Here is a 16,837-nt window from a genome sequence, read left to right as displayed (position 1 = left end):
AAAAGTTCTTGGCACAACAATCTAAGCGATTCAGGCTACTTGAGTAAAAGCGCTTCCTGGTATTATTAAGTAAAGCGCTTCAAGTTCAACGAGTAAAACCTGTTGGCATTTATTGTTGTGAATGTGAAAGTATTTCTGGAGATGAGCAAATCATAGTTTTTTCATTGTTCTTTGAAAAGCTTAAGATGTGAAAAGCATATTTAATTCTTTGAGATTTTCTAAGTCATGATCAAAGGTTTATGTTGTGAAGGCATAGATGTTACAGGATTGATATTCTGAGTATAATCGTAGTCCAAAGTTCGTGCCATCTCTTGATTCTGAGGTCGTAGTTTACCCTTGTTCCATGTTTCAAAGACGGGGCTTTGCCCTCATTTCAAAAGGGGTCTCCATCTGATATCTCGGAGACGCATTTAGTCAAGAGTCTATTGATGAGTTACATTTCTATGAATGAGTAAATGCATGTTTGTTCTAACCTTTACTTTTCAGATTTCTCTCCCTGCTGTTCCCTACCCTAATTCCCTTCCCCCCGACTGGCTTCATCATAACTCTGTGCTGTAATAGCTTTCTGAGTTAGTGACGCCGGAAGGTGGGCCTTTTGTTCAGCGACGTGCAGATCCTGAGGAAAGGACACTGTGACATGGAGGTGCTAACACCCCCTCCCCAAGAATGTGCACTGCCCTGCTGTAGGAAAGTAGCCCCTTTCTAACTTGGTTACCTCCACTTTTTGCCTGTTTGTCAGTGTGTTTGCTAACCAGGACCCCAGTGATTATGCTTTCTCCTTTAAAAATGGTTGCTGGAACCTTTTTCTTCCCACAATTGGTATACAGGTCCCCCCATGTAAGTCCCTAGTATATAGTACCTAGGTACCCTGGGCATTGGTGATCCAGGGAATCCCTATGGGCTGCAGCAGTTATTCTGCCACCCATAAGGAATCCATGCAAGGGGTTCTGCAGGCCTGCCATTGCAGTCTGCATGAAATGGGTGCATGCACCCGTTTCACTATTGGTCACTGCACCTGGTCCCTGTAAGCCACCCCTATGGTAAGGCCTCTCAGCCCAGAGGGCAGGGAGCAGGTACATGTGTGTGAAGGCAACCCTACACTAGCATAGGTGCCCCTACAAACTCCAGATCCATTTTCCTGGACTTTGTAAGTGCGGGGACACCATTTTATGCATGTACTGGACATAGGTCACTACCTATGTCCAGCTACATAATGGTAACTCCGAACATAGGCATGTTTGGTATCAAACATGTTGTAATCATACCCCAATACTTTTGTAACTATTGGTTGTATGATTCCATGCACTCTGGGGGCTCCTTGGAGGTTCCCCAGCATTGCTCCTACAGCCTTCTGAGGTTTCCCAGAGAGCCCAAGCTGCTGCCACCTCACAGACAGGTTTCTCTCCTCCTGTTGCTTGAGCAGCTCAAGCCCAGGAAGGCAGAACAATGGTTTTCCTTTGGGAAGGGCTGTTAAATCCTCTCCCTTTGGAAATCGGTATCACTGGGCTTGGGAGGGGTAGCCTCCCACCGAGCAACTGGTATGCTTTGAAGGGCACATTTGGTGCCCTCCGTGCATAAACCAGCCTACACTGGTTCAGAGACCCCCAGTTCTTGCTCTGGCACCAGAACTGGACAATGGAAAGGGGAGTGACCACTCGCCTGTCCATCTCCACCCCAGGGGTGGTGCTCAGAGATTCTCCAGAGGGTCCCTGGGTTTTGCCATCTTGAATCTAAGTTTGGCCGGGAATGCTGAAAGCATATGGGTGGCCAGGTCAGACAGGTGACATAAGAGCCCCCTCCTGATAGGTGGTCACTAATCTATGTGACCAATCCCCCTTTCAGGGCTATTTAGGGTCTCTCTTTTTAATGGTTCCTCAGATTTGGCTTGTAAGATTCCTGCAGGATTCCACTTCGACTTCTGACCAAAGAAACTGCATCTGGAATCTCCAGGATCCGACAATCTGCAACATAGATGAAGACTTCGGCTGAAACATTGGTTTCATGGCTCCTTCCAGCAACATTTCCATAGCTGTGCATCCTCTGAGGACAGCCAGTCTTCAGTCTGCACAGGAAATATGAAGGAATCTCCCTTGGAGTGAAGGAGTCACTCCTCTGCATCTGCAGGCTCCAACACAATGATGACTGATTGCGTGGATACCCTCTTCTGCTGAGCTGCGTAGATCCTGCATCACAGGTGGTAGTCAGGCGTGGTCCATTCGGTCCTCTCTGCCAGCTTTCTCACTTGGGTAGGGGTAAGCCCTTGCCTTCCCATGCAGGACAGTAGCCCCATGCACTGCGTCTTTTGCAGCTACCAAGGCTTGTAGGCACTTCCTCTAAGGGATCTTCAGGCATTGTGTAGCTCCAACCTCCAGTACTCCTTCTTGAGACGCACAGCTCTCTGAGTGACTCTCCTGTGGCGTGGGACTCCTTTTCGTAGTACTGCCTGGGCTCCATCTGCAACTTCTGTGTCCCCATCCTGTGGAATTCCTGTAAGTGCTGCCTGTGCCTCTGTGGGCTCTAAGTGACGCTAAGGGCCCCCTCTCAGTCACCCTTCAGGGTTGAGTCCTCCAGGGCCTTGCTGGTCCCATCATAGATGGAAGGAAAATAGCCAATCTGGGATAGGGCAGTGGCCCTTCCCACAGGAAGTGGTCACTATGGTTGGTGTAGCCACCCACAGGTAGGGGTCCCAGTAGGTTCCCATAAAACGGCTACTAAATTCAGTACTGAGTGGGCATCCCAGACCAGATAATCATACTTGAAGGACACAAAGAAGACCAGCACAAAGAAGATTCAAGGCACGAGAACTGTGGACCTGCTGCACAAAGAAAAGGCACCAAACCCTGCCGGCTGCACCCAGGACCCTACACTTGGCAGCTGAGGAGCTGCTGGACAACTGGACTGACCTCAAGAAACCCAAAGGACCTCCAAGCTCTGCCAATCACCCAAGAACTCCCTCCAGAGTGGAGGTACCACTCTGCAACATAGAAGAAACCAGCAACCGTGTGAGAGTCACTTAATTGACAGGCCACTAACTCCTGAACCAGAAGTTGCAGCCAGATCTGACAATACACAAGTGACTAGGAGGACAAATGCTGTAAGTCGGCCAAGTTTGGTGGCACTGCACTCACCAGTGGCTGAACTGTACCAATACCCTGGGAACTCCTCAGCTAACATTGGACACCAGGAAAACCAGCCCGCCTAGGGCTGAAAAAGAACCAGGAGGAAGCCCCAGTTGAGTGACGTCAGGGACACCCTGGACCTCTCGCCAGAGTCCCGCTGTTGTCCTGCAAACGACCCTTGAAGTGACTTACCTCCAGATCCAAAGTGCCTCTTTGCGCACAGATCCTGGCTCACCAATTTGCTCTGTACCCTGCCACCTTGTGCCCTGCAATGAAGAACCTGCTGTGCCCTAAGGGTCCTTCACCCCTTGCGACCTCGACACTCCAAGGGGACCTCAAGGAACCACTTCTAAACTTACCTGCACTGACTTTTTCCAAGTAGTCCCCCGCAGTAGGCCCTAAACCAGCTCTAGAGACTTTCCACCGCTACTTCCACTGGAACCAGGAGCCACCCGAACTTCAGTGTGCCCACCAACGACCTCAACCAACCTTCAAAAGAAGAACTTGGTAAAGCAACTGTGTGACTTTATATATTTTTAGATGTGTCTTTCCATTGATTCCTATGGTGCTTAATTACGCACAAAAAGACTATGGCGGTCATTACAACATTGGCGGTAAAAGCCGCTTACCGCCGTGCCGACGACCGCCAGCACACCTCCGCAGCCGCAGAAATCCGCCACAGCTATTATGACCCACAGCACGGAATCCGCCAATATTCAGATACCCACACAAGTCCGCCACACCAAAGGTCAGTGATAAACTGGTGAAAACAAAACCTCCACCGTCACGCCAACAGAAATACGCCCACACCATCACGACCCACGAATCCACGCAGCGGTCTTTCAACCGCGGTATTCCATTGGCGGTACACACCGCAGTGCTCAAAATACACACACACATACAAAACACTGCCACATTGGACAAATCGAAATACACACACCTGATACACATACACACACCACTCCCACACACCCAAAACAATATAAAACACACACCCACATCACCCACAAACCCCTACGACCACAATTACTGAGAGAAGGCCAGAGAGAGACACCACCATCAACAATACTAGCATCCACAGGCACACAACACCATCACCCACATTACTTCTACGCACCTCACACTACACACCACTACATATCAGCACACTTATCACCCCACACATAACCTACACCACCCCATGGCACGGCAAAGACACCCCAGGTTCTCGGAGGAGGAGCTCAGGGTCATGGTGGAGGAAATCGTCTGGGTAGAGCCACAGCTATTCGGATCACAGGTGCAGCACACCTCCATTGCAAGGAAGATGGAGCTATGGCAAAGAATAGTGGACAGGATCAACGCAGTGGGACAGCACCCAAGAAATCGGGAGGACATCAGGAAGAGGTGGAACGACCTACGGGGGAAGGTGCGTTCCGTGGTCTCAAGACACCACCTTGCGGTTCAGCGGACTAGCGGCGGACCCTCACCTCCTCCCTCACAACTAACAACATGGTAGGAGCAGGTCTTGGCGATTCTGCATCCTGAGGGCCTCGCAGAAGTAGGTGGAGGAATGGACTCTGGTAAGTTAAATCTTAACTATTACATCCCCACCCTACCTGCATTCTAGCACATACTCCCACCCTCACCCTCACCCCATCACTCTAACTCCTCACAAATGTCCCAACATCACAAACCACACATCCTAACACCAAGCCCTGCATGCAGCAACAAAGCATGGACACCCATCACTAAAGCATGGCCACTGCACATACCCATACACCCCCCTAAAACATCATCACACAAGGTCCCACACAGGAATGCAAGCACTGGGGTACACGGTCACCCACCCATTGCACGCCATGGCACACACAGATGTAATAAACATCCTTTTATACCCCTGCAGGACCCCTACCCAACGTCACCGGACAGGAGGGTCCACACATGTCCACACCACCAACAGAAGAGGCCCACAGTGATGACAGCACCTCTGTCCAACTGGATCTAGATGACCAGCCCAGCCCATCGGGGACCTTGGGACAGTCGGTTCCCCTCACACTGACACAGGCCACCACAGAGCTTCCCCCCTCTGGAAACACCAGCACAGCACCCACCCAGCAGGCCCATACCTCCGTCCCCAGGACACGTCAATCAGCAATGTGTCCACCACTACAGGGAACCCAGGCTAACCCACCACCCCAACAACAACAGGGACCTGGGGGCAGTGGTAGTGGTCACACGGTCCAGGGGACGGAGGCCCAGGAACACAGGGGAACTGGGAGGGCTGCTGTGCGACAGGGGGAGGACAGGCCCAGGGAACCCACTCTCCACAAGGCCCTCTCCAACATCATGGGAGCCTACCACCACTCCCAGGAGACGATGGTAACGGTACTGGCCAAGTTTCAGGAGACCCAGCGCCTGCAGGAGGAACAGTATTTGGGCTTCATGGAGGAACTCAGAGCCATCAATTCCACCCTGGGCACCATCGTAGGGGTGCTAAAGGAAGTACTCAACACCAGGAGGGACACTGTGGCACTACAAGGGGCCCCTGACACTAGCCTGGATGATGAACTGCCCACCACCTCCACCGGCGCTAGTGGACAGGAGGCACTGCCACAGGACTACCACACCAGCACCCCACCCCCTGCAGAGGGAGAACCACCTCGCAAACGGTCCCTGAGATCCAGGACAAAGACAGAGAACGATGCCAAGACCCCCACCAAGAAATGAGACCACCCTGAATGTCATCCTTCTGTCCCACTTTGTCACCCTGTCCATCCTTAAACTGCCTGAGCTCCACTTCCTATGCCCATTTGGGCAATGCACCTGTGAGACTAATAGACTGGAATCTGCCATGGACATTCCGCCGCCATCACCCCTCACCATTTTGCTACCCCCTCCAATATTGAGCACTAAAATAAACACCCTTAAAGCACAAAACAATCTGGAGTCAGTCTGTGATTTCGGAATAGTGTATTAGCAATTACTGTGGCAAAAAGCTCTTTCATTTGTAATGTCAACATACCTATGTCACACAGCTGTAGTCCATGAGGAATCAAAGCAGATGTCACACATTGGGACCCACATCTGTGAAATCGTAAGGGAAAGTGACAACTAAGTGACCTACACTGGGTGAAAACGACAGACAGTAGAGAGGTAGTAGTGTTTAAGTACATGTAGTAGGCAGGTTTGTATTCTTACCTGTGTTTCACTGGAAATATTGCTGGATCACTGAGTCCCTGTTGTCCATGTCTTCTTCTTCTGCTTCCTCGTCTTCACTGTCTACAGGCTCCACCGCTGCAACAACACTGCCATCTGGACCATCCTCCTGCAGAAAAGGCACCTGTCGTCGTAAAGCCAAGTTGTGAAGCATACAGCAGGCCACGATGATCTGGCACACCTTCTTTGGTGAGTAGAATAGGGATCCACCTGTCATATGCAGGCATCTGAACCTGGCCTTCAGGAGGCCGAAGGTCCGTTCGATCACCCTCCTAGTTCGCCCATGGGCCTCATTGTAGCGTTCCTCTGCCCTTGTCCTGGGATTCCTCACTGGGGTCAGTAGCCATGACAGGTTGGGGTAACCAGAGTCACCTGCAAATGGCGAGGGACAACTGTTAGACACACACTAACCTGTAGGGATATCCCCAGACCCAGACAACCATTCCCACTGTCTTGCTTCCAGGTGCTCACCTAATAGCCACACACAGTGCCTCTGGAGTTGACCCATCACATAAGGGATGCTGCTATTCCGTAGGATGCAGGCGTCATGCACTGAGCCAGGGAACTTGGCATTTACATGGGAGATGTACTGGTCTGCCAAACATACCATCTATACATTCATCAAATGATAACTCTTCCGGTTTCTGTACACCTGTTCACTCCTGTGGGGGGGGGAGGCAAAGCCACATGGGTCCCATCAATGGCACCTATGATGTTGGGGATATGTCCCAGGGCATAGAAATCACCTTTCACTGTAGGCAAATCCTCCACCTGAGGGAAAACAATGTAGCTCCACATGTGTTTCAGTAGGGCAGACAACACTCTGGACAACACGTTGGAAAACATAGGCTGGGACATCCCTGATGCTATGGTCACTGTTGTTTGAAATGACCCACTTGCAAGGAAATGGAGCACTGACAGCACCTTCACTTGAGGGGGGATTCCTGTGGGATGGCGGATAGCTGACATAAGGTCTGGCTTCAGCTGGGTACACAGGTCCTGGATTGTGGCACTGTCAAGCCTGTAGGTGATGATCACATGTCTTTCCTCCATTGTCGACAGGTCCACCAACAGTCGGTACACCTGAGGATGCCGCCATCTCCTCACATGTCCCAGCGGACGGTGCCTATGAAGGACAACAGCAAGCACAGAGTCAAACAACTCAGAGGTACGTACCCACAGCTTCCACAGAACACCAATCATAATCCAAAAAGTGGCCTGTATGTGTGTTGAGTCTAGGCCTAGGTATGTGTGACGCAGTTAAAAATGAAGCCATGTGGGCCCCTGAAATGGCGGCTGCCTGACCTATAAAGTGGGACAATTGGATGTTAGGTAACTGCGCTGGCGTTTTACACCGTCGTGGTAGACGGTCGAAGACCGCAGCGCAATGCTGCATCGGTTAACATTGGACCCTATGGGTCCCAGGAGCCAATGACGATGTACGCCGGCGGTGACGGTATGCACCGCCGCGGACATGACCGCCATTTTCTATCTGTTCAATCACTCGATACCTTATCTTCGACAGGAGAGGACCTACACTGCAAGTGCTGCTGTGACCTCGGTCTGGAAGAGATAATGGCTCGAGTGTCTGGGGAAAGGGCCCCTGCCTTCACATCGGAGGAGTTGGAGAAACTCATGGATGGGGTCCTCCCCCAGTACACGCTACTCTACGGTCCTCCAGACAAACAGGTAAGTACACTGGAAGCATGCTGTATGGACTATGCCTGTGTGGAGAGGGGTGGATGTAAGAAGGAAGGGGGAAGAGTGCGGCGTGCATGAAACGACGGTGACCACATGCCAAGGGTAGGGATGGGGGCCAATGACTGTGACGGTGTAGTTGGAAATAAGTTTCTCTTCCCCCTGTACAAATCATGTAGGTCAGCGCCCACCAGAAAAAAGATATTTGGCGTGCCATCGCCAAGGATGTCCGGACCCTGGGGGTCTACCACAGACGGAGCACCCACTGCCTGGAGCAAGAAGACGGCGGAGGCTCAGCTGGGGATGGCCTCCTAACGTGGGAGGGGTGCCCGTCGCACCATGACCCCCCTGATGTTCAGGATCCTGACGGTGGCGTACCTGGAGTTGGATGGGCGCTTGAGGGCATCACAGCAGCCACAAGGGGGTGAGTACACTCTCATCCTGCTGATTTTGCGCGCAGTGGAGGTGTCTGGGTGAGGGAGGTGGGCTGTGGGTTTCCCTAGGGCCAGGGCGAGTTTAGTAGGCAAGGTCCCTCCGTAAGGCTGGCCATGTGGCACCCCACCCCACCTCTGTAGAGTGCCAAGTACACCTAGTCATGCCCCTGTGTCATCCATGTGTGCAGATGTCGTCCATAGCCTAGTATGCCATTTCCCAGGAATTGAACAGTGGAGCCCAAGAGTGCGGCGTAGTGCATGGGGCTTCTGTGTCTGTCGTGTCCGCCAACGGTAGCAGTAATGCGTGCACTCAACATGTCTTTCTTCTGTCGTACCCCCCTTTTTGTGGTCTCCCTGTTCTTGTGTGCATTAGCATCATCAGGCGGAGGAGCAGTGCCACCGGAGCAGGAGGGAGCTGCATCCCACATGGCCCTGGAGGGCGACACAACGGAGTCAGAAGCCACCAGTGGGACGGAGTGCGAGGGAAGCTCCACAGCGGGGACAGGAGGAGACAGGACGGACTCATCCTCTGATGGGAGCTCCCTTGTGGTGGCGGCAACATCTGTGCCACCCGCATCTACAGGTACAGCCGCCACCCCCCTACCAGCACCGCCCTCCCAGCAGCCGCTCAGCCTTTGCCCCGTGCCCGCTCACCCAGGAGGGTGGGCATCACCTTCGCCCCAGACACCTCAGGCCCTGCCCCAGTCACCCCTGCTGCCCTCAGTGAGGAGGCCATTGACCTCCTCTGGTCCCTCACTGTTGGGCAGTCTACCATTTTGAATGCCATCCAGGGTGTAGAAAGGCAGTTGAAACAAACAAATGCATTCCTGGAGGGCATTAATTCTGGTCAGGCGGCCCTTCAGCGAGCTTTTCAGACTCTGGCCTCAGCACTGATGGCAGCCATTGTCCCCGTCTCTAGCCTCCCCCCTCCAACTTCCTCCACCCATACCCAATCCCTGTACCCCAGCCTATCCCAAGCACACCTTCAGACCAGCATGCACACACCTCAACACACAAGGGAAGCTCAGGCAGACATAAGCACCACACATCCCACAGGCACTCATGCAAGCATCACACACATGCAGACACACCAACATCCACTGCCACACTGTGTCCCCCTCCTCCTCGTCTCCCTCCTCCCTTCCAGTCTCATCTCCACTCACACCTGCATGCACTACATCTACAGCCATTACTGCCATCACCAGCACACCACCACACCCCGCTCACGTGCAGTCACCATCCCCACTGCCATTCACACGTCCCCTGTGTCCTCTCCCAGTGTGTCTGTGACGCCACCTCCCAAGATACACAAACGCAGGCACACACCCACCCAACAGCCATCCACCTCACAACAGCCTCCAGCGCATGCACCTTCACCCAAAGTCAGCAAACGAACACCTCCTACAACTACAACCTCTTCCTCCACTCCCAAACCCCTCCAGCTACCCATCCCAGTGTCTCCAAATAACTTTTCCTGTCCAACCTGGACCTCTTTCCCACACCTCCCCTACCCTGTCCGTCTCCTAGGTCCCGAAATAGCACCTCAGCCAAAACATCTCCGGGACCAGTGGTGCCTGTAGTCACCGGAATATGGAGTGCACCGGCCACCAGGGCAGCCTGTGTGGCACGGAGCCACAGCACAGACAGTCCCCCACCTGTGAAGCATCAAAAGTTGGCCAGTGCCCGGCGGGAGAGGGGGAAGATTCAAGCCACCAAAGCCACTCCCAGGGGTCCCGGTGGGAGTGTGGAGTCAGCTGCGACACCTTCCAAGGTGGGGAAGGGCTACAAGAAAGCAGGAAAGTCTGGGAAGAGCAGCACGGCAGAGGAGACCGCCATCATCCCTGCTGCCCAGGAGGCCACAGGTGTCATCCCCGCTGCCCAGGAGGCCACCGCCATCATCCCCGCTGCCCAGGAGGCCACAGCCATCATCCCCGCTGCCCAGGAGGCCACCGCCATCATCCCCGCTGGGCCAGAGAGGACTGCCAGCACAAGCCCGCTGTGCCAGAGAGGACGGCAGCACAAGCCCCGCTGGGCCAGAGAGGACCGGCAGCACAAGCCCCGCTGGGCTAGAGAGGACCGCCAGCACAAGCCCCGCTGGGTCAGAGTGGACCACCAGCACAAGCCCCGCTGGGGCAGAGAGGACCGCCAGCACAAGCCCCGCTGGGACAGAGAGGACCGCCAGCACAAGCCCCGCTGGGCCAGAGAGGACCGTCAGCACAAGCCCCGCTGGGCTCGAGAGGACCGCCAGCACAAGCCCCGCTGGGCTAGAGAAGACCGCCAGTACAAGCCCCGCTGGGCTAAAGAGGACCGCCAGCACAAGTCCCGCAGAGAGGACTGCCCGCAGCTGAGTCACTGTAAAGGAGCCCGCCGCTCCAAGCACCGCTGAACAGGGCACCGCCGCTCCAAGCACCGCTGAACAGGGCACCGCCTCCTCAAGCACCGCTGAACAGGGCACCGCCGCCTCAAGCACCGCTGAACAGGGCACCGCCACCTCAAGCACCCTCTGGCCCATGAGCGCCAAGGGCACTGACGCTACCGAGTCCGTCACGGGCAGGATATAGCACTCTGGGCACAAAGCCCCCTCTGGAACCAGTGGAGAGATACATCCACTACCTCTGTCCTTAGCAGGATGAAGCACTCTGGGCACAAAGCCCCTCCAGAACCAGTGGAGAGATACATCCACTACCTCTGTCCTTAGCAGGATGAAGCACTCTGGGCACAATGCCTCCTCCAGAACCAGTGAAGACTGTTATCCACTTGAGAGACTGTGGCTTTGCACTCCCCAGGATGGAACAGTGGGCAACCCACCCACTGTAGAGACTTGAGGGACTGTGGCTTTGCACTCCCCAGGATTGAACAGTGGGCAACCCACCCACTGTAGAGACTTGAGAGACTGTGGCTTTGCACTCCCCAGGATTGAACAGTGGGCAACCCACCCACTGTAGAGACTTGAGAGACTGTGGCTTTGCACTCCCCAGGATGGAACAGTGGGCAACCCACCCACTGTAGAGACTTGAGAGACTGTGGCTTTGCACACCCCAGGATTGAACAGTGGGCATGTGGCCCTCTCGTGGATTTGGCGTTGTGCACTCAACCGGCTGAGGTGCCCCCCCCTTCCCTCCCCTTGAGGTGCCTGTTTTCTTGCTCTCTGATGCCCCTGCAGTGTTCTCTCCGTCATGGTCGGGGATCTTGTGTGGGCCTTGCCCATACCGTGTGGGCCCAGTGTTCCACGGACTTAATTGGAGCACTACCTGGACTACTATGCTTGGTGTATATTTTGTTAATGGTGTATACAGGGAGTGCAGAATTATTAGGCAAGTTGTATTTTTGAGGATTAATTTTATTATTGAACAACAACCATGTTCTCAATGAACCCAAAAAACTCATTAATATCAAAGCTGAATATTTTTGGAAGTAGTTTTTAGTTTGTTTTTAGTTTTAGCTATGTTAGGGGGATATCTGTGTGTGCAGGTGACTATTACTGTGCATAATTATTAGGCAACTTAACAAAAAACAAATATATACCCATTTCAATTATTTATTATTACCAGTGAAACCAATATAACATCTCAACATTCACAAATATAAATTTCTGACATTCAAAAACAAAACATAATCAAATCAGTGACCAATATAGCCACCTTTCTTTGCAAGGACACTCAAAAGCCTGCCATCCATGGATTCTGTCAGTGTTTTGATCTGTTCACCATCAACATTGTGTGCAGCAGCAACCACAGCCTCCCAGACACTGTTCAGAGAGGTGTACTGTTTTCCCTCCTTGTAAATCTCACATTTGATGATGGACCACAGGTTCTCAATGGGGTTCAGATCAGGTGAACAAGGAGGCCATGTCATTAGATTTCCTTCTTTTATACCCTTTCTTGCCAGCCACGCTGTGGAGTACTTGGACGCGTGTGATGGAGCATTGTCCTGCATGAAAATCATGTTTTTCTTGAAGGATGCAGACTTCTTCCTGTACCACTGCTTGAAGAAGGTGTCTACCAGGAACTGGCAGTAGGACTGGGAGTTGAGCTTGACTCCATCCTCAACCCAAAAAGGCCCCACAAGCTCATCTTTGATGATACCAGCCCAAACCAGTACTCCACCTCCACCTTGCTGGCGTCTGAGTTGGACTGGAGCTCTCTGCCCTTTACCAATCCAGCCACGGGCCCATCCATCTGGCCCATCAAGACTCACTCTCATTTCATCAGTCCATAAAACCTTAGAAAATCAGTCTTGAGATATTTCTTGGCCCAGTCTTGACGTTTCAGCTTGTGTGTCTTGTTCAGTGGTGGTCGTCTTTCAGCCTTTCTTTCCTTGGCCATGTCTCTGAGTATTGCACACCTTGTGCTTTTGGGCACTCCAGTGATGTTGCAGCTCTGAAATATGGCCAAACTGGTGGCAAGCGGCATCGTGGCAGCTGCACGCTTGACTTTTCTCAGTTCATGGGCAGTTATTTTGCGCCTTGGTTTTTCCACACGCTTCTTGCGACCCTGTTGACTATTTTGAATGAAACGCTTGATTGTTTGATGATCACGCTTCAGAAGCTTTGCAATTTTAAGAGTGCTGCATCCCTCTGCAAGATATCTCACTATTTTTGACTTTTCTGAGCCTGTCAAGTCCTTCTTTTGACCCATTTTGCCAAAAGAAAGGAAGTTGCCTAATAATTATGCACACCTGATATAGGGTGTTGATGTCATTAGACCACACCCCTTCTCATTACAGAGATGCACATCACCTAATATGCTTAATTGGTAGTAGGCTTTCGAGCCTATACAGCTTGGAGTAAGACAACATGCATAAAGAGGATGATGTGGTCAAAATACTCATTTGCCTAATAATTCTGCACTCCCTGTATATATATTTTTGCCTACTTGATTTTAATATATTACAATGGTTACACTCATTTCCTTTTGTCTTTGCATTCTTCCGGGGGGGTTGGTGGGTTTAACTATCATGTATTAATATGTACTAGTGTGTGTGTTGTAGTGGGTGAGGGTGGGGGTGTTGCTTGTGTGTGTCCCTGTTTTTTCCCTCGCCCCTCCCCTGTGTTGAAGGTGCAGTACTCACCGTGGTCTTCGCCGCCGGCGTTCATGCTCCTGGTAGAGGAGCAGGAATACTACTGCAGGGAGAATTTGGAGTTCCGGCTCCATGGTGTCCTAGTTCCTCGTTGGGTGTGTAGAGGTGAGCGTTTTCCCTTTGGGGTCCTGTTTCCGCTGTGTTTTTTTTATCCGTTGTGAATCCACCCCGGAAAAGGTGGCGGATTGGCCTGTTGTGATACTGTGGGCGGTACTTTGTCCTCCGCCTGTCTGTTGGCGGTGTCCGCCGCGCTGTTTGTTTGTACCGCCATGGCGGTCGGAGTGTTAAAGTGGATGTCTTTGTTGGCGGTTTCCACCACGGTCGTAAATGCTAATTTTTTACCGCCGCTTTAACACTGACCGCCAGGGTTGTAATGACCACCTATTTTTCTTAAACTTAAAAAAAAAGTACTTAACTAATTTTGATAATCTTGGTCTTAACAATTACATAAAAATCTGAAGTATTTTTATAAAGTGGTCTTGAGTTATTCCTTCGAATGTGTGAGTTGAATGATTGATACTGCGAGAACAACAAATGCTTTGCACTTCTCCAAGATTGGCCTAATTGCTCGACCAAGCTACCATAAAACTTAGGGGCATATTTATACTCTGTTTGCGCCGGAATTGCGTTGGTTTTTTTGACGCAATTCCGACGCAAAACTAACTCCATATTTATACTTTGGCGTTAGACGCGTCTAGCGCCAAAGTCCATGGAGTTTGCGTCATTTTTTTGCGTGGACACCTACTTTGCGTTAATGATATGCAAGGTAGGCGTTCCCGTCTAAAAAATTGACTCCGAGGCATGTGCGCCATATTTACACTCCCGGGCAAAATTCACGCCCGGGAGTGGGCGGGTCAAAAAAAATGACGTCCAGCCGCTTTTGCGCCGTTTTTTAGCGCCTGGACAAGGCAGGCGTTAAGGGACCTGTGGGCTCGGAAGGAGCCCAGAGGTGCCCTCCCATGCCCCCAGGGACCCCCCTGCCACCCTTGCCCACCCCAGGAGGACACCCAAGGATGGAGGGACCCATCCCAGGGACATTAAGGTAAGTTCAGGTAAGTATTTTTTTTTATTTTTTTTGTGGCATAGGGGGGCCTGATTTGTGCCCCCCTACATGCCACTATGCCCAATGACCATGCCCAGGGGACAGTAGTCCCCTGGGCATGGCCATTGGGCAAGGGGGCATGACTCCTGTCTTTGCTAAGACAGGAGTCATTTCAATGGGGGTTGGGAGTCGAAAAAAATGGCGCAAATCGGGTTGAGGCGAAAAATTTGCCTCTGCCTGACTTGCCCCATTTTTTGGCGCCCAAGCTCCATATCTCCCTACGCCAGCGCTGCCTGGTGTACGTCATTTTTTTTCACGCACACCAGGCAGCGCCGGCGGCTAACACCGGCTAACGTCATTGAATAAATACGGCGCCCGCATGGCGCTTCAGAATGGCGTTAGCCGGCGCTAATTTTTTTGACGCAAAACTGCGTTAGCGCAGTTTTGCGTCAAAAAGTATAAATATGGCCCTTAGAGCACTAGGTGATCTAGTTTTTACCTCTGTAAACCAATGTGTGGTTGCCTGGACCCCCTGCACAGTGTGCCTAGCTTTGCACACTACATAGAGGGCCAGCCTCCTACAATATGCACATTTGGCAACACCTTTAGCTGCCACTATAAGTCCCTAGTAAATTGTACTTAGGGGCCCAGGGCATAGTGTACTAAGAATATGCCCCTGAGGGCAGAAGCAAAGATTGTGCCACCCTCTAGGGCCATGCATACAGAAGCACCCAGCACTGCCATTGCAGGCTGAGTGTTCTGATGCAATTCTAAAAGACAAAGGCGACATAGCTCACAGCCTGTGTGTCCTGTCTTCTACACATTGTCTCCACTCTTGGTAATACACCCCTCTGGCAGGTTCCAGTCCTAAAACATGGTGTACAATATTGTATGTGTGGGCAGAGATGAATGAGCAATATGCCCCTACTGTTTCCTTGCCAAACCTGGGACATAGTAAGTGAACAGATCATCATTTTAAATGCATGTGCTGGACACTGGTCAGTACGAGTTTCACAACTACTTGATGGCTAATCTGAACCCTGGGTTGTTTGGTGTCAAACAACTCAGAATTGTAAATCCAAACTGTTACCAGTATTGAATTTATTACAAAATGTACCCAGGGGTCACCTTATAGGTGCCCCCTGCAAGTGCTAACTACCCTGGCATGGTTGCTGGCTGCTCACAACCAGCCTGCCACCACCAGACAAGATTATGGAACCCTGGGGTGAGAGATCCTGCTCTCTGGATCCCAGAACAAAGCCCTTCCTGGGTGGAGGTGCAAAGCATCCCCTCCTTCAAGAATGTGCACTACCTTGCTAGTGAGCTTCAAAGGGCTTACTGCCCTTGAAACTCGACCCCAAAGCCTGCTGCCAGCAGCAAATGGCTGCCCCCATTGCAAACCCCCTCTTTTGCCAGGAGCAACGGTGGGAAAAGCACACAATAGACAGGAGGAGTGATCAGTCCCAGTTTGCACAACCACTAAGGAGTTGCATGTGAGATGACCTCCCCACTTAATCTTTCTCCATCTTGCATCAGATGTAGGGATGTGACCTCTGCCCACATTAAGTGGTCACTTTGTGGGTGTAGGCACCATAAGTTAGATGACCCATTGGTGACAACTAGGTACTCCTCTAAACGCCCACTAAATACAGTATTTATTTGGCATCCCGAGACCAAGAAATCAGACTCAGAGGACAAAAGAAGATCAGCAACAAAGAAGCCAAAAGGCTCGAGAACTGAAGTCCTGCTGCACCAAGAAAAGGTGCCAACTCTGACTGTTGCAACCAATACTCGACAGTCACCGCTGAGGGGTTGCTTGTACATTGGACAGAATCTACAAACCCCCAGAGGTCCTCCACACTACAAAAATCACCAAATATTTCCCTTCAGAGTGAAGGCATCACTCTCCTGCAACCCAAGACCAAATAACGAGTGAAGACATCTTCATTGACTGGCTGCTGACCAAGGAACTGGACACCCCAGCCTGACCAAACTCTACCCAATCCACCAGGAGGACAAACTCTGCAAGTGTGCCAAGTTTGGTGGCATTGCACATCCAGTGGCCAAACCGTGCAATAGCTGCTAAGTACTGGTCACCTAGCGTTAGAAACCCAGAAGTACAGTCCATTCCAGACTGTTAAAAACCCAGGAGGAAGTCCAAGTCAAGCGCCTTCAGAAACCACCAGAACCTCCTACTAGAGTGCCCTTGCTGACCTGCAAGTGACCCTCAACACAACCTAGCCCCTGCTTCCAAGGGCACCTTTGGGCAC

Source organism: Pleurodeles waltl, chromosome 1_2 (genome assembly GCF_031143425.1).
Source record: "Pleurodeles waltl isolate 20211129_DDA chromosome 1_2, aPleWal1.hap1.20221129, whole genome shotgun sequence".
Taxonomy (NCBI): Eukaryota; Metazoa; Chordata; class Amphibia; order Caudata; family Salamandridae; genus Pleurodeles; species Pleurodeles waltl.
This window is presented reverse-complemented; position numbering follows the sequence as displayed.